Source organism: Calypte anna, chromosome 1 (assembly GCF_003957555.1).
Source record: "Calypte anna isolate BGI_N300 chromosome 1, bCalAnn1_v1.p, whole genome shotgun sequence".
In the NCBI taxonomy this organism is placed as follows: domain Eukaryota; kingdom Metazoa; phylum Chordata; class Aves; order Apodiformes; family Trochilidae; genus Calypte; species Calypte anna.
This window is the reverse complement of record NC_044244.1, coordinates 89,678,017-89,704,105: the sequence shown is the minus strand read 5'-3', so window position 1 is coordinate 89,704,105 and position 26,089 is coordinate 89,678,017. Positions and strand designations below refer to the sequence as shown.

At 38.8% G+C, this 26,089-nt stretch overlaps 1 protein-coding gene across 2 annotated transcripts in view; it reads right to left on the bottom strand.

Annotated features, from left to right (window-relative positions):
- The window catches only part of CDK17 (cyclin dependent kinase 17), a 90,098-nt gene extending 76,200 nt beyond the window's left edge, over positions 1–13,898 (bottom strand). The window contains exon 1 of one of the 2 annotated variants that reach the window (XM_030445268.1): positions 13,428–13,898. The gene's annotated coding sequence lies outside the window, so the exon portion shown is untranslated. The remainder of the gene's footprint in view (positions 1–13,427) is intronic. The other variant, XM_030445253.1, reaches the window with a different exon arrangement.
- Positions 13,899–26,089: the final 12,191 nt, after the last annotated feature.

The window sequence follows — 26,089 nt, the reverse complement described above, 5'->3', positions numbered from 1 at the left end:
CCCTTGATCCACCCTTGTGGTTGCTAGACTGTGGCACTGAGTGCCACATCCAGTCTCTCCCAACTACCTCCACTCCAAGAGAGGCACAACCTTTTGTAAATAAGTCTCCAACTTTGTTTTTAATTAAGATTATTAATGTTGATCTGTTTGTATTAAAAAAAAAAACCAAAACTATTTTCATTACACAATCCTAAACTACAGTGCATCATTTTGATAAACAGTATATCAGATTAATTTTAGCGTTAACATTGTACACCATTTCATACAAAGAAAGTTCACTTCCTCCTTTAAAATAAACAATTTGAATAATTACAAAGATCTATTAAAAAGCAACTTTCTTCTAGCCTTACTAAATGTTTAATACTGCATTTGTGACACAGGATGTGTAAATTCAAGAGACAGTTTAACTATCAAAAGAGGACAGCATTTAAATTGATTTAGAGCTTGTATTAAACTTTTACATTATTAAGAGTCTTGAATATTCTTTATTTATAAAGTGAAATATTTTTAAAAGCAGTCCATATACGGCCATTGCAGTCAAGAATGTGAACATGCAGACATTGATGACAGCATTTAGGTCTTAAGAGAATTCATTTACTCTCTCAAGCACTGCTAGGCAATGCTGTGTAATGAGCAGTAAAATACTGAATAAAGTATTTATGATTTACACAGTATAAATTGTATTTTGATATACCAGACATATTTATAACATGCCCAATGTACATTAACTAATCATGAAGGGTGCAACAAAGGCAACTGCAGAAATTGCTGACAGAACATGATGCTGCATGCATGAAGAAAATGTGGTTGTATTTCTTTACATCTCATTTACTATATTCAAATTTCACCCAGCCATAAAATTGCAATTTCAATCTCATCCTCTCAATATATATGAACATCTCCCTAACAAAATACCTGAAACTTTTGTTATACATCATAAGCAGAATTTTCAATAATCCAAAAGACAAAGCAAACCTAAAAATAGGTCATATTTATTCAAGTTACTTCCAGATCTCCTAAACAAAATATACAAAGGACCATGGTACAGAAAGCCTACTAATGCTTATTATAACCCTTAATTCCTTCTGTTTTCAGCAAGGTCATTATGACCTTCTATCCATCAGCTGCCTACTTTCAATAAAGTTAATTGCATTTAATATAGCTTATGTATTATCTTTTTGGTTTTGAGTTAGATGGTACAGAACTTTTAAAATAAAATTCAACATTCAAAAAAGCTTCAATGTTACAGGTAGGATGCCTCTAAGTAGTTAATCAAAAAATGTGAAGAAAAATTAATAGCCTGAAATAATGTATTAACGTATACTGAAGCATCAGTATCCTTCTAAAATGAATAATTTAAACTAAATCAAACAAAATAAATATGCCTGCATTGTTAAAATAAGAAGCTATGTATTTCAACCTGTATTACAGCAGTACAAATTCTAGCAGCTTATCTCATTTAATTACTTGAACAAATTAATTTCTGCACTACATATGTAGGAAAGACAGAAAAGAGCAAGGAAAACCTAAAAAAGACAACGACAAAAAACAGATAACCTGCAAAGATTTACCAGTGTAGAAATGCCCAACAACACAGTATGCCTCTCATGATGTTCCCTACTAACCTTTTCAAGGTAACACAGCATTTCCCAAAATAATTCTAGGCAAAAAAAAATGTAACAAAACTACATTGTAAATTAAGGAGAAAAGCTATTTTTTGCCTTTCGGAAGCTTAAACCTTATTAATGGAATTCCTAGTATTTAAGTATTTAACTTCCATACATGTAAAGCTTTAAGGTATGAAAAAAAAAAAGACAAAAAGAGAGAAACAGAAGTAGTACAAGGCATTTCACAGAATAATTCTGTGAGCAGCACTGCAAGACCAGCACTCCAGTCATGGGTACAGAGGTGCAGAAGTAAACAGAATACTGAAGGGCTGATTAATGCAAAACTTTATCACAGCCATGGATGAGATTAAGCCGGTCTCACTATAAGGCAGCCCAGTAGGACACCCAAAACATTTCTTAACTTCAATTCAAGCTCTTCAATCATAAAACTTTAGATGCTGCAGAATGTGTGTTTGACTGCAATGATCAGCACCATGCAGTAATCACCTCTAGTTTTTCCACATTATTTTAATCCATCTACAGTGTTTCATGACTGGAATTAAAAAAAATTTATACCTGGATACAACCCTATGGCCTACTGAAGTTCAAAACATTTAATTATCCTTAGAACATGTAATCAGCACATATCATGAATAATAGTGCATGCAGTATCTCTCAAAGAAAACCCCCACTACAAAGATCGAAGAGCAGATTTACATATGCTGTGTATTTCACTACATAAACACAGATGTCTGACTTTTTAGATCAAAATACTGTGAAGCCCTAAGACAACCTCCAGGCCTTTCTCTGGCTTAAAAAATACACAAAAAACCTACCAGATTCCCAGTATTCACAAGAAGGCAGAAGTCTGGTTCCAGGAGCAGTGTGCCAGAATGCTGTGCCCTGCCCATAAACCTCTCCTTTGGTCCTAGGTATGCACTCCTTCCCTCCCTCCTGACACCTGAATTTGACCCCTTTGCTACCCAACAAACCCACTAAGCCTAAGGTTTGATTCAAAAATATTGCAAAGCTACTCATCCAAGGAAGGGAAAGGGATATTATTAAGAAAAAGCTCACCTCCATGCTATATAACTGAGCAGTTTCTCTGTATTTCAGACTGCCTAATCAAAAAGCTCCCTAGACTTCAAGATAAAGAGCCATGATGACTCAATCCAACTGGAGTAATATCACTACCTAGCAGAAAAAGCAAGACTTGTGCACACTGTCAAAAGAACTTTGCCAGGAGTAAAACAAGATAAAAGGATCACCATAAACAGCTCCCACTTTTGCACAAAACACGTTATTTTTTTATGACAGAGAAAGAAATATTTTTAATTAGAACATAACACAAGTAACGGGGCAACTACCTCAAATAACTTTGAAAGGATAGTAAACTGCATAATTTTCTTTATCCCTTTTAAAACTCTGAATACAAATGAAAAAAATCTATTCTGACACTAGGATTCACTAACAGTTAAATACATTACCTTTGGGGTGTGGTTCTTCTCATAAAAGTGACTATACAGAAAAGGAATTTTCTCTGTCAACAATTTTGCTTCCTGTGCTTTATCAGAGGTTTGAGGTTTTTTTTCCTTCATAAGTGACAAAAGCTTTTTGTTGTTTTTTTTTAATACCCAATACAGTTAAGAAGTAGAAGACAGTCAACAAGACTGTCTGGAAGCAGTGAGCTTACGTATGTGTTAGTTCTGTCTGACAGACACCAGTGCAATTATCTAGACTGAGACAAAAAGCATTTATATAGGTTAAATAGTCCAGGATAGATTCATTTACATTGGTATAAAAAGACTGAGAGCAAGACACAACCTATCCGTTAAAAAAAAAGGGAAAGCTATCCTATTGTGCTAGTATAAAGCTGGCTTACTAGCATTTTGTAGATTCACCATCTTTGCATCTCCTCCAGTAGTTTTTAAAAAATCTTTACAAGTATCTGTACCATTAGGTTTTCAGATAATGTTGGGGCATTTTTTCTGACATGCAGCTGACACTGCTAAGCCTGATTTTCAAAATGTCCTCTGGACTTGCACCTTTGAATTCAGTAGCCTAAAGAAGCCTCAACTGAAGCCATCAAAAATAATCCCTTACTACATACACTTCTTTAGCTTCGTACTAACATCTTAGCACTACTTTCCATGAAAACTGGCCAGTGTCACTACACAAAACCTTTAGTAGTCATATCATAAAACAACATCTTCAACAGGTTATCTAAACTAGCATAAAACATGAGAAATAATGTCAACCTACCAAAGGATTTCATTCTCAATATACAAATAATACACGTATTTCACATCCTATCTTCCAAGCAAAAACAAAAGATGAACTATGAATGAAGATACCATTTCAGCTATTCAGAGAAAGTATAACAATCCAATCATCCAAAGATGTAAACTTACAACTAACTTTATGCAGTGTAATGTCATTAAAAAGTCAATAATGAACTACTGATGTAGGTGTAGCATACGCTCAAATCTACATGAGGATTACTTTAACAAAAATCATATATAATCTAAGTACCAGGTTCTCACAATAGAAGGAAAAAAACCCCAAACATCTTCATTTTTTCCATGCAACCATAGGTTCAAAAATTGCCATGAGACATAAAATGAAAACAATCATTCAACAAAGTATTTCAATATTAAAATATACCATCACTACTAATCACAACTGGAATTTTAACTCAAGCATCTGCAAGCAGAAGTGAAAAATAAAGAAAAACCTGCACCTGTTCTTGCTTATATACTAAAGATCCCGATGCATAAATTGCAGTTAACACTGCAGTTTTCATCTTTAGGCACCTGAAGCACTTAGATTAAAGCTTTCTATCAGTTCTGGGGTCAATTAACAGTTTCCCATCATCACTAAGAAAATACGTGCTCCATCTCCCAGCCACCCTCCCTTTCTCCTTCTCCATCAATCACTTAATTCTTGCCCTCTCTCTTCCCTCTAGTACATTCCAGATTGGAATGGAAACCTCAGTTTCCCACTGCAGCAAAAATTATTCTGAAGCAAGTGCTTAATTCAGCTCAAACTATAATGCTGTAATAGAAAAACAATTACTGTGATGTCCTCCCTCCAAGGTAAATGTGAAAAGAGAGACAGCTATGTATTAAGATCTTGGATTAATTACCCTCTGAAACTTGTTGCTCTCTAGTGATGATAGAGATAAGCATTAAAAAAATAATTAAAAAAAAACCAGAAAGCAAGACTCAAGTCAGTCAATCTGGCACAATTAATATTTTAGATGTGCATAAATTACTTACCGAAAAAAAAAGTAATCCAGGTTTTATCTACACACTCATAGAAGTGGATGATTAAACAGAATATAGGTAAGAATACAGATATTACGTTAAGATGCAGCTACAGTGCAAATCACCACTGGCTGTACATTCATATGCCTTAAACCCTACAACTAATGTCTACCTCTTCCATAACGCAAAATACCAGGAAAAACAAATACCAGGAAACCAAAACTCAAATACCAGGAAACTTATTATGTAAGACCACCAAAGGGAGAAAAAAAAAAACCAAACCACCACAAGACAAAACGAAACACCAAACAAGCACACAAGCTACCTTTAAAGAGGAAGCAGGTTCAGAACACTTTGTTAACAACACTCAACACTACAATTTATGCACGAACTAAAACCAAATACATTTTAAAATGTAGTTACTAAGCTTGATACCAAAGCATACGAAATCCATACCTTCAGAACTCATAATCTACTATTTTGCTCCTAAGATAACAAATTGGTATAATTCAAGAAGAAAAGCATGTACCTGCTGAGCAAACCAAATTCTATACACATGTTGTTTCTCCTGTGCTGTGCAAAAAAGAGTGTGCTTAATAATGAAAAGGCCTTCTTCTGCCTACATACATTTTAAACCTTTTTTTTTTTTTTTGGCTTATGGTTCAAACATTTTGCTTTTGAGAATTATGTTGAGATGTATTAGAAACAAGCCACACCAAAACATTTAGGTTAACTGCATTCCCTGATAAACAACCCAGAATTACAAGCAGCAGGTTTAAAAATACTGTGACTTGTGCAAATGGGAACACTGTAAGCTGTTTATCTTGTTTAATCCTGAAGGTAAACAGCATAAGCTTTAGAATATTTTGCTTCTTTGCCATAACCTACTGAATAATATTGACAAAGGTCATGAAATATTATGGAGAATCTTAAAATACTGGAACTACCTCTGAAACTGCATTATCAGAGTGTTGTACAGGACAGAATTCTTAAGAACACTGCGTGTGAATGTCAGTGAGATAAATCCAACCTGTAACTTCAGCAAAGCCCAATGTCTCTCCTGAGGTAATTACTTCAGAAAAAACCTAAGGACCCTGCACAACTATGTTGAGCCCCTTTAAAATATGACAACTACAGTCACTATCTGGGGTTTTTTTAATTGTTGCATATTCCAAAATTTTTTAACTCCTACAATAGCTCACTTTCAGCTCCTGTAGATCAGTTTTTAAATACTTACATTTATAAAAATCTTACTTTTAGCTTCCTCAGATTTCTTTCCTCCCATACTAACAATTTCCACACAAAAATTCTCATTTCCTTTCAAAACTCCTACCTCAAAGATGTACCCATATCTAAAATTAAGACTGTATTTTATAAGACTTATCAGTAGTTATTTTCCCACTATCTTGTCTTATTCAGTATCAAAGTAAGTCTTTGAGCTACTGTTTTACACATCAGTTTTAAAAGACTTCAGCATAGCATCTATGTTTGACAAATTTAGCAGTTGAGGACCTCCTTTCCTCTCTGTACAACAGGAAGTTTCCCCTCCCATCTGCTCAGGATATTTTAAAAAATAATTAATTGCAAACTGCTGTTTTTCCACTGATTCTGCAGCAAGTGACTGCTTTCACATGTAAAAACAAAAGTAAAGGTGAAGGCAATCTGCTTATTATAACCCCACCATCTCCCTGACAGAGTCATCAAATGGTCACAAGACACCTGCCAGTACAAAGGCAGCAGCAGCCTGGGGATGAGAGCAGAAGCCAGGGAAGACGAAAACAACTACAGCTTTAAGCAACAGTGCCAAAGTTATGCCATATTAAACCCTTTGTGGAGCAACAAAGTTATTCACTGGCAGCACCAGCACAAGATTAGTCTCTCACAGTCATACAGGAAGGCTTTAGGTTTATATTTAGTTTTCAAAGCAAACGTAAATAAGGGGAATTATGAAATAGTTTCACATTCAGCGAGCAGACACTTAAACAATTTAGGAAGATATTTATGACAAAGCCTTGAGACTGAATAGTACTTAAGAAGGAAATAAGCCTCCTGCATATGTAAATACTTCACTGATTATGACAGCCAGATCTTTATGAAGAGAGAAAGAACAGAGGGAGCTGCTTTGGCAATAAAATAAGGACAGACTAAAAAACCTGGCTTTTAATTTTCCTCAGTTAAACACACATATGACCACAACTTTTTTGGCCTATACAGAATATCTGTGAATTCTACATTCAGAAATTCAAGGTTGCTTCAAGATATATTCAAGACATAAAGAAAACTAGTAGAAATATATTGTTTAATACTTATTCTCTTCCTCTTGTATATTACAAATTAATTATTAATTATATTATTAACACTTTTAAACTAAAAGCTTTCCCTAAAACCCACATACAGAACGCAGATCAACACTGAATACTTTTTCTGTATTACACATGCAAAACTATTCCAGAGCTTCACAAAATAAAATCCCAAAGAAAAAGCTAGTACTAATAGTTGCTTACACTTGTTTAAATTACAAAATATAATTAATTTGTTTTAAAGGTTAACATACTTCATTCAATCTTTTAAAGCCTGATATAAAATGCCACATCAAGTAAACAATCAAGAGACTGCCATTTGTCCAAGTATCCACTCTGCGCTAATGACCCATTCTGCCGTCTCCATTGTTTTCCCAAGTTTCTGCCAACTACAAAAACAACCAGCAATTTTTCCCTGGCTTTCCCTTCATTAGTGGCGATGCCCAACAGCAGGCACTGAGCAGCTTTCCCAGTGCTCCTTCATGGGCCCACTTGGACTGTGAGGAGCCCTCATCACACGCAGTTACGTAATGACAACTATTTATAGTTAACCACTTGATTCGCATTATCCGCCAGGTTTTAAAACCATTTCGTGTTCAGACACTTGATCTATCATTTCAGTTCAGTTCCTTAATCAAAGTGTCACATAACAGCCCCCAAGCAAATGGTTTCAGAGATCCCTCATTGCAATTATCAACAACTGTATACGCCACACAAAGTTTGTAATCGTATCAAGAGAACTCAAGTTGATTTCACAACATCAATCTTCTATAAATATATGCTGAACAATTTCCTCTTCTTAAACTCCTTCTCAGTCAATATCCATCACTATGCATATTACTGTATTTTAAAACCTTAAAGAAACCCGACAGAAGCCTTAAGTTGTACTAAAATTACAGAATTTCTCAAAGTTCCCAGAGATACTGAAAAACATCACTAGAAGAAAGCACCCTATCAGCTTTTACAATTCTTCCTGTACAACTTCAGAGGCTGCTGTTTAACACTCTCGGAGTCAGCACATGACTATCACCAGGTTTTACTTCTGAATACAATTTAAAGAACAACAATCTGACAATCAGCAAATGCTAACATTCCTTTAGCACTACTAACAGGCTAATGTCTTTGTTAGGATTCATTTTTCTCTTAAAACACACCCTGCCTTGCTGTCATAATCTGTGACAAGCATGTGTCTTCCTCTTCCCTTGTCAATCATATTCTTCTAATTCAACTTATTAATATTTTTGTAAACTGGATTCTTTGCTCCTGTAGGTCACTATAGCATCTTAACCCAGTCTCCTCTCAATTACAAAACAGTAACTGTATCAGTAGGCTTGCTGGTAAATTATATTATTTGATAATTCTCCATAATCCCTATTTCCGAAAGAGCTTCATTTCAGTGAACACCAAGCAGCACTCATTAGCACTTCACTGTATTTTACCTTAATGATTGCTGTATAAAAAACATCTCGCACTAACCTGAAAAAATTTCAAACATATCAAGATAATTCCATATCAGTAAGATAAGAAGTCAGGAATGCTTCATTTCTGAAGAAGACTACGCAGGTTATGGTAGTCCAGTGTAATACAAACATCTCAGTACAGCCACATGCCTGCAAAACACCCTCAGCCACTGAGCACAGAAGAGAAAGTCACCATCCTGCCAATTTTAACACAAACTGAAAGCATGCAAGTGAACTTAGTTAAGCTAAGTGTAGTTGTTAAAAAATCATAGACTACCATACAACTCCACCAAGTCTTTGAAACAGCACCAAAGAAAGCAGTACAATTATGAAGCATAGATTATAATTAAATGAAATACAATAAAAAGTGCAGAGTAACATTCACTTATGCAAGATACTTATCACATCCAACCTAAAATACAAAAATAGGCAAGAACTATAGCTAGAAATGTAAATGAAAGATGTCATTTCTTTCAACTGGTATAAGAATATAGCCTTGTTCATCACAATATAAGCACAACTAGTTCAACTAGTTGTTCCAAAAAAGATTAAAAAAAAAAAAAAAGGAAAAAACTTAGGATAAAACTGTTCTACCTTACTGTATTTTCAAGGAATTACAGGGGTAAGCAAGCTGAAAATTGTTCAGGAATTTAGAAAGACCTTCAAGTGTTTATTTTAAAATGCTGTAAAGTTGCTATTTTCCCTTTTCATAAAATCATTGTTTAATGCTGCCCCACAGGAAAAATTAATATTTGACTTGACAGTTATTTCTTCTACTGCTGCTATATTTTTTTCATAATGCTATTCAACTAGTTTTCTCTCTTTACATTTGTGCTTATACATAGCATCCCTGATGCTCCCCACTAAAAGAAATTTCTAATCCTTTAAAAACAGACACTACATTGTAAAGTCCCAAGTATGTCAGTAAAAGACAGAGTTATTAGGTACAGTATCAGTGTGTCTGCAGTATTTTATACTACAATTAGACATAAGGTATAATGATCTTCAAGGAAGTTGCAAAAGCCTTATTACCTGAAGACTGATGTATCAAAAACCTTATGACCAGAAGTCTGACTTACCAAAAGCTGGCCTGATGTAGATTACCTGATCTATGCAACCATTAATGTTATTCTTTTCCACATAATCAGAACACAAAACTGAAGAACTCTTTTTTTTCTTTCTTTTTTTTTTTTTTTTTAATGTTCTTGTGCTCTGAGTTGGCAAACCAGCTGAAGTTCCAGTTTTGTTTATTCATTGTGACTATCAACATTAGTGGTTAAACACTCAAGGTTTAAACCGCTGTTTGTAAAAGTTCTAATTAGCCAGTTCTAATGAACACTGAAGTTGACAACATCCTAGTCCAGGAAACCAACGACTATGGAAGAATAACCCTCAGGTTACTTAAGAGTGCTCATGTACAGACTGGAATCAGATACAGAATTAAAACTACTCACTTGGCTAACTCTAACTCTTCAGAGAAACAGTTGTCAAAAGTATATCACAACTCTTCACAAAGCACACAGGAAAAAGAAAGCATTTTATATCACTACTGGGCATTTCTGGCAATCTAGTGTTTCTGAAGAAAGCAGTATCTGTTCTTCTCTACTTAATTAGGAGTGTTAATAGGCCCCAAAAGGTATACAGAGCCAGACAGAAAATATTTGTAAAGTTTTTCTAAAAAAAAGCCCCTAATCTTACATTTCTTAAAGGTGTTTATTACCTTAAGTATATTAAAACTATCGTCCAATGATCAGACTATTTAAATATAACATACTTTCACCTCTAATATCCAAGTAAGATAGTCTCTGTACGAGCATTTGAAGAGACACCAAAAAAAAAAAAATATTCTGGTGCCTACAGTCTGAAGGAAAGTTATTGCTACAATTATGTGCATTGCAAAACGGGCAATGATCACAAGCAATACACTGTTTGTGTTTGTCCTTCAGATGTATAACCATAAAGTAAACATTTGGCATTTTAAAAGCATTTTTACAAGCTCAAGTTGTGAAGGAGTGCTTCATATCAAATTCTGAAGAGCCACTGATTACAGTAGTGTCCAGCTGCCTCTGTAGATGCACACTCAGAGCTTGCGGTAAAAATAAAAAAGCAAGCTTTAAAAAAATGCAGCTAAGAACTTAATATATCTATAACTTAAGAACTGTAAGCAACATGCCATGAGTTTACGAAAGGTGAGTTTAAGCAAGGGAAGATTTATTATTATTGATCTTGTCTTTCACACTGCACCAGATTACATATTCAATAAGGAAATTATAAACAGCTCATTACTTTTGTTGGACAATAAATACCAGCTGATCAGTACATGAAATATCAACAGCTTCCATTAAACGTGAAAAGAGGGAGAAGTGCAAATTCCCAGAAAGGTTTTAATGCAGACTGTTCATTAAATTAGTCTCCAACTAAGCCTTTCCTAACACTTTTTTGGTGCAAATATACTCAAATATACTGTACTGAACACAAATTTATTAAGCCTAGAGAAGCTTTTTTTTTTTCTCTTAGCAGCAGCTAGTCATTTAAGAAATCTTATGTTAGTGAGCCATTAAAAAAATTCTGCATAGTTTTACTACAGGAGCTCTGCATTGTCACAGTAACAGAGGCACACAGAACGCTGTAACATCCATATCATGAGCTGTATCATATTTTCACACTGCAGTGCTGGGCAGAAATTGAGGCCAGAGCCAAAACACAGTTTGGTTTTCAGTTCTTCTCAATCCAATTTAATTTGGAATATAAATGAAGTATTTCACTACACATCAGTGGCATTTTACATATTAAAATCATCAATTAATGGACTATATCCTTTGCCAAACTTAAAATAAATTACTTGCCACTTTCAAACTCTAATTTGCTTCAGAAAACACAGGCTCTAATTTGCAAACCCTTCGGTATGGATGTAGGCAGACACCACCTACTGATCTGTGTAGAGCTCCATCCCAGGTAAACAGCTACACCACACAATATGCAAATGCAAGGTATGAATCTCACTGTTATCCTTACTGAAGATCTTTGCAAGTCAGACTCATTTTTGTCAAAGCAGTATTTAAATAACGTCATCAACAAATATGCTTTCATCTTTCAAATTTAAGTGGCCCTTTAATGCCAAGTTAACATTATAATAGTTTCTCTATGTTGGTGAAGTAACATTCAGTTTGTTCTTTCAAATTTTAAAGGAAATTTTTCACTATGCATTTCAAACATAAGATCTGGTGTTTTCATGTTAGTTTTGTGTTAATTACTCAAAACAAGTCTCTCGCATCATTTACTGAAGTGGAGTTATAAATAACAAGAGATGCGTATGAAGAAACTGAATTCCTACAACAAAGCAATACAGCAATTTATTGAGCATCTTAAGCACGGAAAGTAAAAGATCTCCTAACTTCACATTACCCAATTCTAATACGAAGACAAATCTGAATTTGGTACTAAGTCTAATTTCATAAATGCCTTCTTCTGTCCCACATCTCCCAAGTATTTAACTTTTGGTCATCTACTTTCCAGTTTAATTAATACAATTTAAAAAGGGGGGGGGGAGGGAAAGAGGACACACAACGATTTAAAAAGGGAAGGGAACGGAAGAATGTAAAATCAGGCCTCCTCTTATCTATGCAATGGTAGCTACAAGAAAGTTGATATTGATTTTCTGTTTAATTGCAAATAGAACACTAAAAAAAAACAACACATACGTTAGTCAACTTTTTTTTTTTTTTTTTTTTTTTTGTAAAAAGGAACATGTTTTTTAAATTATTAAGTTTAGATTATGATATACCTCGGAACTGTTTCTCTCACAACACTCATGATACTGTTCACCACCACTGGCAAAGTGTCAGGGACAGCAGTAAGTTTAAAACAACTCCAGCCAGCTACCGAAATTGTTGCAGGAGAGACAAAGGGGTTCAAGGTCAGCATTCTTTTAACGCAGCGGCTAATCCACTCCTATGATCACGGTACTGGAACTGGCGGGTGCAGTACATTTCCATGAAATATAAAATAGACCTAATGCCACCTACTTCCACCGTCCTTTTGAGAAAAGAACCATTTTGCTCACAAGTGGATTCAAGGCATTACATATCTGAGAGGAAGGGGAAGGAGAAGAGTTCACAGAAGTTCAGGGTCAGAAAATGTTCACGTATCCTGTCATCTACAAACTCAAAGCTCTGGGCACAAAACCTCCCATGAAAACCTACATATTTTGGGTGTGCGTGTGGGGAGACCTGCAAGAGGAGCGAATGTGTCATACGTGCGGAGGCTGCGAGGAGAAGAGCTGTCAGGAGAAAGCAGCCTCGTTTGAAAGGGAGGAGGCGGTGGGGAAAGGACGAACATACGATCACCAGAAAACCCCGCGGTGCTCACCGGCTCCGAGCCCCGGCGAGCCTCCCCAGGCACGGCTTCCTTCGGCTCCCGCCACAGACGGGGTTCAGCCCCCTGGAGCTGCCCCCCGCCACCGCACCAGCCCCCGCCGAGCCGCTCCCAGCCGCCAACGGGCAGCGGAAATCCCCCACAGCCCTTCCCGGCCCTGTCCTGGGGCGCAGAGCAGTCCTGCCGACCCCGGCCCCCGAGGGCTCCCCGGGCAGCCCCTCGGCCCTCTCACGGAGCAGCCCCCCACCACCCTCCTCCGGGACCACGCTTTCACCTCACCACACCACCCCCCCCCCCCCCCCGCGACGTCCCACGCACATAAGAGGCCGAGGGCCCCTGCGGCTCCCGCGGGCCCGGCCCAGCCCCGCGAACCGGACCCGCACCCCGGGGCTGAGAGGACAATGAGCAGCCACAACTCACCAGCAGCGCGGAGCTCCGTGGACTCTTCCTCTTCCCCCTTCTCCTTCCTCCTCTCCTCCGCCCAGGAGCGGTATCCGGCCGCCGGGAGCCGAATACCCCTCCACCCCCCTCTTCTCCCTGCCCCGAGAGCTTGCCGCCTCCGCGGCCTCGCTGCCGCGCTCCCTCCCCGAGGAAAGTCACTTTATTCCCCGCTCCAACATGGCTGCCCCCCCCGCCGCCGCCGCCGCCTTCGCCTTGCCGCGGCTCGCCGTCGCCGGAGAGCGGCCGCAGGCCGTGCTCGGGAGCCGCCCGCCCGGCTGCTGGCGGTGCCTAAGAGAGGCCCAGCTGGGGGCCTCGCGTCAGCCGGACCGGTCGGCGGGGTTGTGCGAAGAAGGGTCGAGCAGAGCCGAGCAAAGCCAAGCCGAGCCGGGCTGCGCGTCCCCGCTGCGGGCTGACGCCTCCGCCCGCTCTCAGCGCGGAGGCTGGCACTGAGACAGCTCCGCCGGCGGGGCGCAGGAGGGGCCGCTGGGAGGCCCGGGCGCGGGCGACACCTAGCGGCCGCGCGGCTCCGGCTCAGCCGTGGCTACGGGGGGAGCGACGGGCGGCCCGGCGGGGGTGATTGAGGGGCGGAGCGTGGGGGCCCGAGCCACGGGGAATGCCCCGAACCGCGGAGCGGGACTGCTGCTGCCACAGCCGCCTCCGCCGCCGCCGCTTGGCCCTGGGCTTCCCTCCCCGCGAAGGCGCTCTGGGCCGAGGCGAAGCGGGGAAGGCGCTGCCGCTTCCTTCCCAGCAGCCCTGCGCAACCTTCTCCTCCTGCGGGAGGGAGCGGGTCTCCTCCGCGGGAGGCTCCTGACGCCGGGAGGCCCCGTCCGCTGTAGGGAGCCGCGGGAATATCCCCCCCAGCGGTTTCGGGGAAGGCAGTCTGGAAAGGGCGTTTGCTCGCTTCGTGTTTTCCGGCTCCTGGCAGCGTTTCCTCTTAGGTTTGCGGGGTGATTAGCCTACCTGAGGTAGGCAGCATCCCCCCACCCCCTTGCTTCCCCCCCGCTGCTAACAAGTTCAGGTAACCGAAGATGTGGCTTTTTAGATCGATTTCTAAACCCAGTAGCTACAAAAACATCCTTCTAAAATTATTCTTGTGGTATTTTCTTTCCTTTGTCTCCTGCATTGACGATCCCCGTGCCATCCCTCCTTGCGATTGCTCTTGCCAGCACTAACCACGCTTGTTTCCTGCCGAAAAGAATCTTTTTTTCTCCCTTCAGAGATCCAGTTTGCATTCCCTGACTTCTCAGCCCTTTTCACCCCTGAATTTCTTAGGCTTTGTGTGCTACTAAAACTAGACCGAAAAGCTAAAAACTAGTCTTGTGACCCACTTCTCTGCAATATCTGTTGTTTTCATATTTTCACCACACAAAGAACAAATAAAACAGGAAGGGCAAATCTTAGTGATTTTTCTGTGACATGGGTTTGAACTTCAAGTACCAGGTCATAAGCTACACTGAAGGCAGAATTTGGCACGTTTTTTTTTTCCCTGTGGCCATCCCTGATCCTTGCTGCCTGCCTGCTTACTACCTCTTACTTTTGTTCAGCTAAGTTCAATGTCAGCAACCACAGGGCCTTTTCACAAAATGAGACTCTTGCCATCGATTGCAGACTGAGGTTACTGACTATGTCAGGCATGTCAAGGGCTTCTTAAGAGAAACTAATTTCTCAAGTCTGTCACATTCTTGCTTGGCCACGTTCCTGTGCAGGCTGAGGGAGGCCAAAGCTCCATCACTCTGCAGGCAGGCCAGTGCTATGCTGTCTCTAGGAGGAGACCAGAATGTATTTTGCTTTGCAGCAGCACTAAGCTCCTGATATTGAGGAGCTCCATGTGCAGCTTGTTCTTGCCAGTCCTACTCTGCAGTAGGGCCAAGTGTGAGCTGCCTTTGCAATAGCAGTGCCAGCTGAAAATGCCTGTTTCCTGCTTCATTGCACCCTTCCAGCAGCACAAGCGAACCAGAACAAGGATGAGTATGTTTCCAGTAAATAGTCACTTGCTTTTGCCTAAAAAGGAGTGCAAGCATAAAACCACTTCTTATGCCTGCAAAGTCAATGCTTATGTAGACTTTTGGTGAAATGAGTTTAGGATAAAAACACAGTAAATATTGACTCAGAAACAAATTGGTGATCACAGGGACAAACATGATTACTGAGGTCTTGTTGAATGTTTTTTCAAGACATAGCTTATGTTTGCAAGAAACTTGTGGGATTTTTAATAACACAGGGAAAGCAGACTTTCAAGCTTTGAACTTCCTGTTAATGCAAAGATAGCCTTTACAGATCTCTCCTTCAAAGCTCAGGACTACCAGTTCTTGCCAGACATACTAGTTTTAATGTTGAATGCTAACATGATGATCTGCATTTTTTTATCTTATTCAATTTGCAGGCTATTTTGGGTAACTAATATCACTATAAAGCGATTATGTGCAAGTATGTTATTTATACACATGATTTGTAAAACAAGTTCTTGAGACAGCACAGCAATGAGTGCATTTACTGCAGCACGTCTGAGTAAATTATTGTTCCATAAATAAAGTAAAGGGAGAAGATGGGTTACACGCTTATGAAGCTGTGCTTTTGTTTTCAAGTATTAAAAATTTCAGTAAAATGGGCTTGGTTTACTTTATTACATATTTCATTGTCTGCCATTGATACTTTTTCTTCTATAGGAAAAGTAATTATGACAAGAAAAAAAGAAGAAACTAAAAATATGAAGCAGTTAGGATGAGTCATCCAAGAAATAAGGGTCAACGCTGATTGTGGTGCAATGAGAATATTTTAAGGTTTTCCTTTGCCATGGGTAGAATAATTGAGTTGTTTAAGAGGACAGAGTTGGTACTGGGATAGACAATTTCATTGCCCACCTTGGCCTTTGTATCTACCAGCCCCCTGGTGCCCTCAGAGGAAAGTTTTTCACGTCTGGGCAGAAGAGAGTATAAGAAAGCAAGAATATAGTGGACAGACATGAGTTTGAAGTGTAGGAACTGATTTGATTAATTTATCCCATGAGTCTGGTTTTTAAAACTATAGCTATTGATTTGCTTTATTATTTAGTGGAATATGTATGCAATCAATCATATTTCTATTAGCTAACCATGATTATTAATATTTTAAAGTAGTTTTAAAAATGGATTGCCTGGTGAGTGCAATTAGGTCGTTCTTCTAAGCCAGTGAGAACAAAAGTATGCCCAGGTTGCATGAAGTGAATTATTGCCACTGGACAATCTGATGAATCTACTTAGCCTTTAGAATATAAATCCAGCAAGTAGGAATACAGAGTTGTCAGGGGACAAGATTTCCTGCTTTGAATATGAATACCACTGGCTTTGCTTCGGCAGTTAGTGAACAGGAAGAACATACAGATTTTGTGACATTAGAAATATAGAAGTTAAATAAGTGAAATTCACATAATGAATAGTATGGACACTTTACAGAAACATACATGTTTTTAAGCAGTGTATGTGGAAGCAGCTACTTTACTGCCAAGAGCCAAGCTGAAGATTCTGTGCTTCAGTAGCAGGAGACAGCAAGCTCATACCAGCAGCAGTGTGGTATTGTGCTCCATTAGAAGAGATGTGTTTCATTTGCAGGGGAAACACTGAAATCTTGGCATGTATTTAAAAGGTGGGAATGCCTTTGAAATAAAACATTTATTTTTTTTTAATGCGGTTGAATTTTTTCTACTGGATGCTGAAATTTTGGAAGAATGCAGATTCTTCTAACTAATTGTATCTGTGTTCTGAGAGAAGAAACAAAGCTATTGTTCTGCTCACAGCACAAACCTTTTCTATATTAGCCTGTGTAGCACTCCTTTCTGTAATGATCATCCCCACCTATGCCAAAACTACAATACATTTGAAATATCAAATTAAGATAGTTCCTTGCTCTTTTACACCAAGCTGGTATTTCACGATATTTTCCACGATATTGGATTTAATACAACGGTAATACTTGTAGGCCTCTAAGCTAAAAAAAAAAACATATCTAAAGTCACTGGAAGACCATACCCTTCCTCTTTGAATGAATGGAAGCAGGAAGTTGCATCAAGGTCATCCTTGCAAGAAACTAGAAGAGATAAGCCTCTAACTTGTAGCTATTTTTGCCATGATTTTGAGTGATTGATTAACTGTTTTGATTAGTTGCACTGTATATTTCCTACAGAAAGGTAAAAACTACTATTTGTTGTTGTAAACTTTGCTTCTTTGGTAGGGCAGGAAGGAAATGCAAATAGTGGGGTGCTAATTTACCTCTTTGAGATTTGCATTTATATAGCTATATTGGGTGTTAGGAGACTGATAACTGATTAGCTGCTGGGGAATTTACCATTACTGCATGGTCTGTGTCACCCTGTGCTTTCTCTCTTTGTCATTTTGGATCATAAAATATGTATTTATCTACAACACAGCATATACATTATGGACATATGAGTGTCCACTCTTTTCTTCTTTCTATTCCTTTGTGCTGTTTAAACTTTCAGTTCCCATATGTAGCTTCACAATGTCCAATCAAAGTGCTACTTAAATATTATTTCTCATTTCCTTACCCATTGTATCACCAAATTTTCAAGTTAATTTCTCATTCATGCAGATAATAATTTGTGTCTTTGTAATATCTGAGGTTTTATTTATATCCAGCATTTCTGTGACTTGGATATAGATAGTGTCTACTGGTTGTGCATATTTTTAGGATCTGGAGCATTGTTTTAGTGGAAAATCTAGTTTCATTGCTTGATATTTCTTGGTTTTCTTTCCTCTAGTTGTAGATTCCTCCAGCTCATATAAATGAAGTCTTTCCAGTGACTTCACCAAGAGTCAGATTAATCCTTTTAGAAGGAAATTAATAGCACAGAGATTTACAGTACTTTTCTGCCCTAGTTTGCAAACAGATGGCTAGACACTCCTTTATTTCTCTGCTACTGCTCTGAAAGGCAGGACATCCTGCTTTTCAAAACCAAAGATATTAGTCCTACCCAGCCCAGTACAATTATCAGAGTCAGATAGGAAACAGTGAGGTATTTTCTATACATTGTCTAAAAATTAGGTTTCTGCAGCAGAAAATAGCTCACTACAAAACTCTAGCCTAAAAGAAAGATTAGGCTCTAGCCTAAAAGAAAGATTTTTTTTTTCATATTTGTTTACATTTTATGCTGGAGACTAAAACTGTGAAAAGAATTTGAGTGAAAACAATGATATCTGCAGGTAATGAAAGCTAGTCACTTGTGTATGCACACTTCTGCTGCTTCTCCTTTTCAATCACCATTCAGGGATCCACTTCTCCCTTTATGAAACAGAATTTGAAATGGCAGGGGAAGAGGCTCCTATTCTTCTCTGTTTCTTTCATGCAGGTTCAGTGTCTCATACAGAATAGCAAGCATCTCTTTTTCTTCATTGCAAGTAAATTGTTTAATAGAAATTTGCAGTCATTACTCACTGAATTGATTAGAAATGCCATCAGTGAGTCTCAGAATATCTATACTAATGCCAATACAAAGTACTTAGTGGATCTGAAAAATAAAGCATAAAATACAGACTGTCCTGCAGTTACAAGTTTAGAGGTGTCAAACTTCTTATTTTTTCCTAATTGTAATTGTTGCTCTCTCCAGAGAGTTTTAGGACTTTTAGTCATGATTGCTTTCAGTTGTGACAGCTGGCAACTTTCCTGTAATCCTGTTGCATAAGAATGAAGTTTGTTCTAGCAAATATAGGATCTGTTCCAGTGAAGATGAAACCAGATCATTCACCAATTTATATTTTTAAGGCTGGGAAGGAAGAGGTGGAAAGACAAGGGAATAAAAGAAGTGGGAAAGAAGCTAAAATCCGATGTAGAGAATACGAAGACAATGAGAAAGGGCGCGTGCAAATGTAACAAGTTTACCTCGTGGATGCTGGAGATAAAATGAAGTACAGGAAATCTGGGGACAGAATGTAGTGGGGTTGAGGGAAACATTGGTTACTGTTGTGAGGACTGGGTACTGCACACATTGTTCTGTGCGTCACAAGCCAAGGGTATACAATATATTGTTGATGCACAGAGAATTCCTTCTGTACTCTGGAGATCCCTGTACATGCTCAGATCAACTACATTCTGCAGTTTTTTTGTGAACTGGCAGCTGGCTATCAGGATTGCTTTTAATTTTATAATGGTAACTTTTGACGTGTCAGAGGTTGATAGTCTATTGAAAACAAGAGCTAAGGTAAGAGAAAGGGGACAGGAAGAGAGATGGGATGAATGAAAGAGAATGTGAGAGAGAAGGTATGGAAAAAACGTGAAGAAATTAGGAGGTAAGTAGATGAGGGGCTTTAGCTGGCAATCTAGGCTACCGACTTCTACTGTTTTATAATCTTGGCAACACTTAACTATGCAGAGTAGGTAGGCAGAATTAAGATGTTACTTTTTAATGCCTTACTGCCCCAGCTAGTTGGCCTACCCTTCTGCTCAAAGTTGTTACACCCTGAGGGAGAGGAGACAGGAACTGTACCTGTTTCACTGTGTAGTGTGGCAATTAGCTTTAACCACCAGTGAGGACACTGAGGCAGATGAGTCAGATGCCTGTAGTTTCTTCAGCTGCACCTCCTACAAGGACAGTACCCTCTGGCAGATGGGAGGGTCAAAGTGGTGTGGTCTGTAATTTTTTTTAAATCAGCACAGCCGGATCAGTCAGGGTTCTCTTTACACAATTTTTGCTGCCCTATGATTTTTCCTGCTTTAGGCAGCCATGTGAATATTCCTGTGTTAGTGATAGAGCTGGAAGACTGAAACAAAGTGAGAGAATAAAAGGTGGCATGAAATCTGAAGGGTATAGATGGCATCTTCTACCTGCTCATGGGGAAAAAAGCTTCCTTGTAGGTCCCAGTGAGAAACTTTACATTTCTGGGTGTGGCCTAAGAGGTTGAATTGTGATCCTGAAGCTGGCTTTGTTATGAAGAACTTAAAAAATATTATTAAATTTACATGTAACATATAGAATATTTCTGACACTGAAAATATCAAGTACATCTTCAACTGAGATTAATTTCTACAGATGTAAAGATAAAAAAAAGAAGAGGTCACACATAAATTCTGATTGGTTTAACTGGGGAATCCTCACTGATTTCTTATTGTGTAGCTTCTTGTTATTTGCCAAATCATTGAATCAACTAAACTGGAACAGGCTGCCCAGGTTCTGGAGTCTCCTCTGGAGATATTCAAATCCACCTGGATGTGGGGTGATGTGTGTGACCCATACTAGGTGGTCCTGGTCTGGCAGCGGGATTGAACTCGATGATCTCTTGAGGTCCCTTCCATCCCTTCACATTCTGTGATGTCTGCAAACTGTTCTTTAAAGTCAAAGCACAGCATTTTTCAGGGTCTGTTTCAGCACAGTATAAAATAATTAGAGCTATAAACAAGAAAGAAGCAAGAATGCCACAAGCTCCCACTTATCTATTACTTGTCATCTGTAGAGTCTAGCTGTTACCACAAAAGCATGTTAAAATTAAATGCTGAGCTTTATTTAACATACTTATTTGTTCTCTCCTTCTTTGCCTTTGCTGTTCTTATTTCAAAGCTCTTTTGTTCACTTCACAACATGGCATATTCATGGTCATGTAGATACTCATAATCCAAAATAAATTGTTGTACAATTGTACTTTGCTTTTTAAAAACAAGCAAATGTTCAATTGGAGCTTTTGTGGCCCCTGCATAGGTGGCTGTTATAGTTAATTAAGCATTTCACAGGACAGATATTAACTTATATCAGTTTGTAGACCATACAGAATTTAGGATGTTGACAAGGAATTAAGAAGAAAAATAATAAGAAAGAAGAGGAAAGCGTATATTGTAATTCAATATTAGTGTTGATTTCATATCATTAGCTTTCTTTTGCAATATTTTGGTTTAAAAATTAATTTACCTTTTTTATAATTCATCAAAACAGCTTATTTTGCCCACCAATAAGCTCTCCATAGAAACAGTTGTATCTTAGTAACACAGCAAGAATAGAGTTTAGGCAACACACTGCATCTGTGTGTACTACCCTTAAAGAGACTTCTGTGGTTCCTCAAGGAAATTTGAGAATTGTGATTCTGCAATTGTAATGGGCACAGCACTGTCTTGGTGCTTCCTGGATTGATCTCCTTAGTGTAAGATACAGGTCACTTCTACTTGCAGTATTCCTTGTCCTTTGTAGGAGTGTATCAGCAAAGATGTCAAACTGCTGTCCAGTACAGCTGGCATTTTATTTTTTAATTTTGTTTTGATTGAGTACTAGCCAATGGACTATACAAACACTTTTTGCTTTTGATTATTGTCAACTGTATTCAAAACTGGTTTGGCTACTGCCCCTGCTTTTTCATAGTCTTTCTAGCTAGAAGAATCTTGAAAATCTTGTGCCTAGCATCACCTCACGTGGATCTGTAGTTGCTCAGTTGGGCATTCCTTTTCTACTGTCAGAGTCCAGCTGAATGACTCCAGATGACCCTAGTTTCACCAGCTCTCCTACTGTTTTGCCTCTCCTTTTTGCTCTCCCATGGTTGCTGTAGGGCACCTGTTTGTCTTCTGGCACCTAACGTTGTTCTCTCCGTTCCTTCCACACACGGCGCTCTCTGAAGTGATCCAGAGGAACAATTATGATGGCATTTGGGATTCTTTGTAGCACTGTCGATATTTACATTGAGCTGGTTATTAGCAAGTAAAGCATATAACTATATTGTAAACCCTACTTAGTTTAACTAGTGCTTCAGGGGGAAAAAAAAGCGGGAAGTAAAGGATGATGCAGAGGCTGTGTGTACCTTGCATGCTTGGCCTGGGCCTCAGACCCAGATTGGAGCCATTATTTTGTCCACTTAGAAAGGGAAGAGGAATGCTTTTCAGCTGATCCTTAGACTGCTTTTTAGTTGTCAGTTTCAGCATCCCAGCTGAGAGTAATGTCTCCCTTGTTTGGTATTCTTCCCCAGTTCAAAGTAACTCAGGCCATTTAGCACTCCTGTGGGGTAGAGGCTGTCCTAACCTCAGCCCTCCACAGAGGGTTTTAAGATGTCAAGCAACAGAACATCCTATCCTGGGTTTTGGTTAAGGGAAAGAATGGTTATCAGCGTTGGTATCAGGCCCAGAATAACTGAGGGAATGAATACAGAGTCAAGATATCTCTTGTCTCAGCATGCAGTTATTAAAAGAACATATCTGGAGGCAAAGAAGAGGGCAAGGAACCGGGAGAAACCAGGCAGATTTAAAAAGAAACTCCTTTTCCCTCTGCATGGGGAGAATGAGATGGAAACATCTGCTGAAGCATAGTTTTAAAAATTCTCTATTTGAGTAGTTAAGCAAAATTTGCAGCAGTAGTAGGCAAGCTATTTCAGAATAAGAAGTGGGGACATTGGGAGGGGTCTTTTTTTTTTGTTCCAGGGAAATGTTAGGGTACTATGAACTGCAGGGATGATGAAACGAGGCTGAGGTATGAAAAAAAACCCCAAAACTAACAGAATTTTAGAAGCCATGAGGGCTTCTACACCCCTCTCTCACACAACCTATGTGTGCCTGCTCCTCAGTTCTCTGTGGCTATGGCATATCCATGCTCAGGTCTCGTGCAGTTGTCAGTTCTCACTCTAGTGCCTGCATTATCTTCCAGCAGCCACAGTTCACTTCCTTTACCTTCTACACAGGGCCTTTTTCCCTGGATATGGGAAAGGAAGAAGATACAGAACTGATAGGAGAGCAGGAAGGCCTGCAGTGGTACTGAAAAGTAGTATATATGGAGCAAAGAGATTCAGCCTAAAGCATTTGATCTCCTCTCCTAGGCCTGAGTGGAATTGGCAGATTGCTGCCCTCAGCAGCTGTCAAAGGCTGTGTCTACATTAGCAATTTGTTTCAAAGCAAGAGTACAGTTTGGAGGAAAATCCTGTCATTGTCTCCATTTACCATGTGGTGTTTCAGTTCTCAGGGTGCTTTGGGTGCATACAAACTAAATTCCTAAGGGAGGAAATGAAAACAGAAGCTCTGCTTCAAATCTGTTCCACGTGCACCTTAATGCTATTGGGGACAGTAGGTTCCAAAATAGCATGTGAGCTGCATTGTCACAAGGACCTCTGTCACATACCTAACACTTCTGCTGAAGCTTTGAAGAGGAGGTGTTTGGCTCTAGGGACCAGGCTAAATATAATCTAGAATAATCCCCCCAAACACACATAATGGAAAAAAGAGGTGCCTCAGTATCGACAGTTTCATTCTACTGATCCACACCCAAAAATACTGCCTACTTAGTGTGTACCTTGAGCTGGCTTTTGAATATGGCAAATCTAACAAAAACATGTACCTGCTTCTCGTGTCTGATAGGAGGAATGTGCACCCAATTTAATTACATATGTTTGCTTTTAAGACAGGTCTTTAATAACTGTTAATGTTGCTCATCTTCACTTGAATGAAAGAGGTATAGCAAAACCTGCCAGCAGCCACAGTGCCATAGCTGGTACCATAGCTGAGGATACAGGGAGAGTTGTAGAGCTGTACTGCAGGATGGGTTAAGGCACATGTGCTGAAAACTGCACTCATACCCACCAAGAAAAAAAAAAAAAAGATAGATATAGGTGAGCAAATGACTCCGACAATACCATTCTTTCTGAAAAGGGAAGATACTATATGCCTGTTACAAGGGAAGAAGAAAACAAACAATATTTAAGCCAGAAAGATGAATAGATTTAACAGTCAATACTTACTAATCCAAATACAAAGTGATACAAATTCTTAACTGTTGTATTGTCTTTTTTTGCCCTCACTTTTCCTGTTTTCCATTTATTTATGAGCTTCTATGTTTGCTTAGCTTAGGCAGCATTGATCTAAGCTTCCACAAGTACTTTGCTTTGTGCTGCTATTGTCACTTACAGTCAAGGTTTAAGTTATATCTGCTCCCAGGAGCCGTAACATGCCCCCATCCCTCGTATATCCTACTGTGAATTTAAAATATGTTCTAACAAAATGTTCTGAAAGGGCATGCAAGATTACAAAGACATTTTTGGGGATGGAAAATTCTTGTGTTCTTTAGGAAGCTGTAATTTGTACAGTTTAATCTTTTTTCTTACCATGTCAGACAAATCTAGGCATTCTGCTCTCAGATGATAGCATGTTTGGAGATCTGAGAGAAACAGGGAGCTGCTGGAACATATTGCAGAGGCCTAAAGCACTTAGCAACAGGGAGAGTGTGGGATGCAGCGACAGAAGCCAGAATGTAGAAACAAGTGACATCGAGGTGGCTGTTTGGGAAAGAATAGCTTTTCTTTGTTTATAATTTCAGTAACTGTAAAGAACTTAGCAGTGTGGGAGGTCACTGTGGTCTCTGACTCTGCATATATTCTTCTGTGTGTGACCATTTTTCAAAGTGCTATGATAATTATTACCCGAGAGTACTGGATGCATTACTTTCCTTTTGTTTATCCTGTTTCTCTCAAAAAAACAGAGAAGTAACATTAAGAAATTTGGTTTGCTTCAATTTATCCTGTAAAAACATACTCAGGTGACATGCACTATGAAGAGCGTATCAGGAAATAGCTTCATTGCAGAGCTTGGAGTCTCTGCATACAGTGAAGCCACATTTTTATTTCGTAATAGGTCCAGTCTTTAAAATCATAATGTGTTGTGCAGTGATACGAGCATTCACTGTGATGGTTTTTAGTGCTTTGCAGTAGAAGACGCCTCTTGAGATAAAATAAAAACATCCCTGACATCAGAATGAGGTTTAGAAGGGAATTCAGAAATCAGAGTGTTTCTAAGATCCACAGGTCCCGCTGAGGTAGAAATAATCTGGAAAGCTGAAATTTTACACAGCAGTTGCTGGAAACTATTTTAGTGAATTCATATGTATCTCCATATGCAAAAATCTCCTTTCCTCTGACCAGATATTGTGCACTTTATGAAGTGCACTTTATGAAGGGGCCACACAATTCTAGGGTTGAAACAAGGACCAAAGGCTATACAGGATGCTTAAGGAATTCAGAAACAGGATTATAAACATTTTGTATTTAATGAATTCTGAACTAGCCATTAGCTTGTATTTTCTTTTTCCTCTCTATAAACCCCTCTTACAATTTGCCTTATTCAGCAACCTAATTGTCTCTACTTTTCAAGTATTCTCGATTGAAAATAATAGTCAAAGGAGATGATAGACGAACTAAATTATGATAATAACAGAGGTAATAGAGAAATACACATGACAGAAGGAAAAAATCAATAAATCCATATATAATACTGATTCCTAAGTAACTATTAGTATTGAAATCTAACAAATTTATCTACTCACTTAATAATACAGTGTAGAATACTTTCAAGCTACTGCTGATATTCTTTAACCCCTCAAGACTTGTCATTAGGTAAAACCAGCCTTTTAAAGGGAATTGGGTTCAGCCTAACTAGTAATGAACCCTTTACTTCCAAAATGCTGCAGTATTTTCAGTTACAGAAATGCAGAAATCACCTTACACTAAGTGGCAAAACTTAAATATAAAAAATGGACTAAAATAAAGTTAAACTAAATTGAAAAAAAGGACATGACATGAAGACACCAGACCAAAGCTGGGTAACAAATGTATTACCAAGAAAATTAATAAAATACAGAGACATCTGTAGACTGCACAAGAAGTTAGACAAGGCATTATCAAATAATCCTGTCTACAACAGAG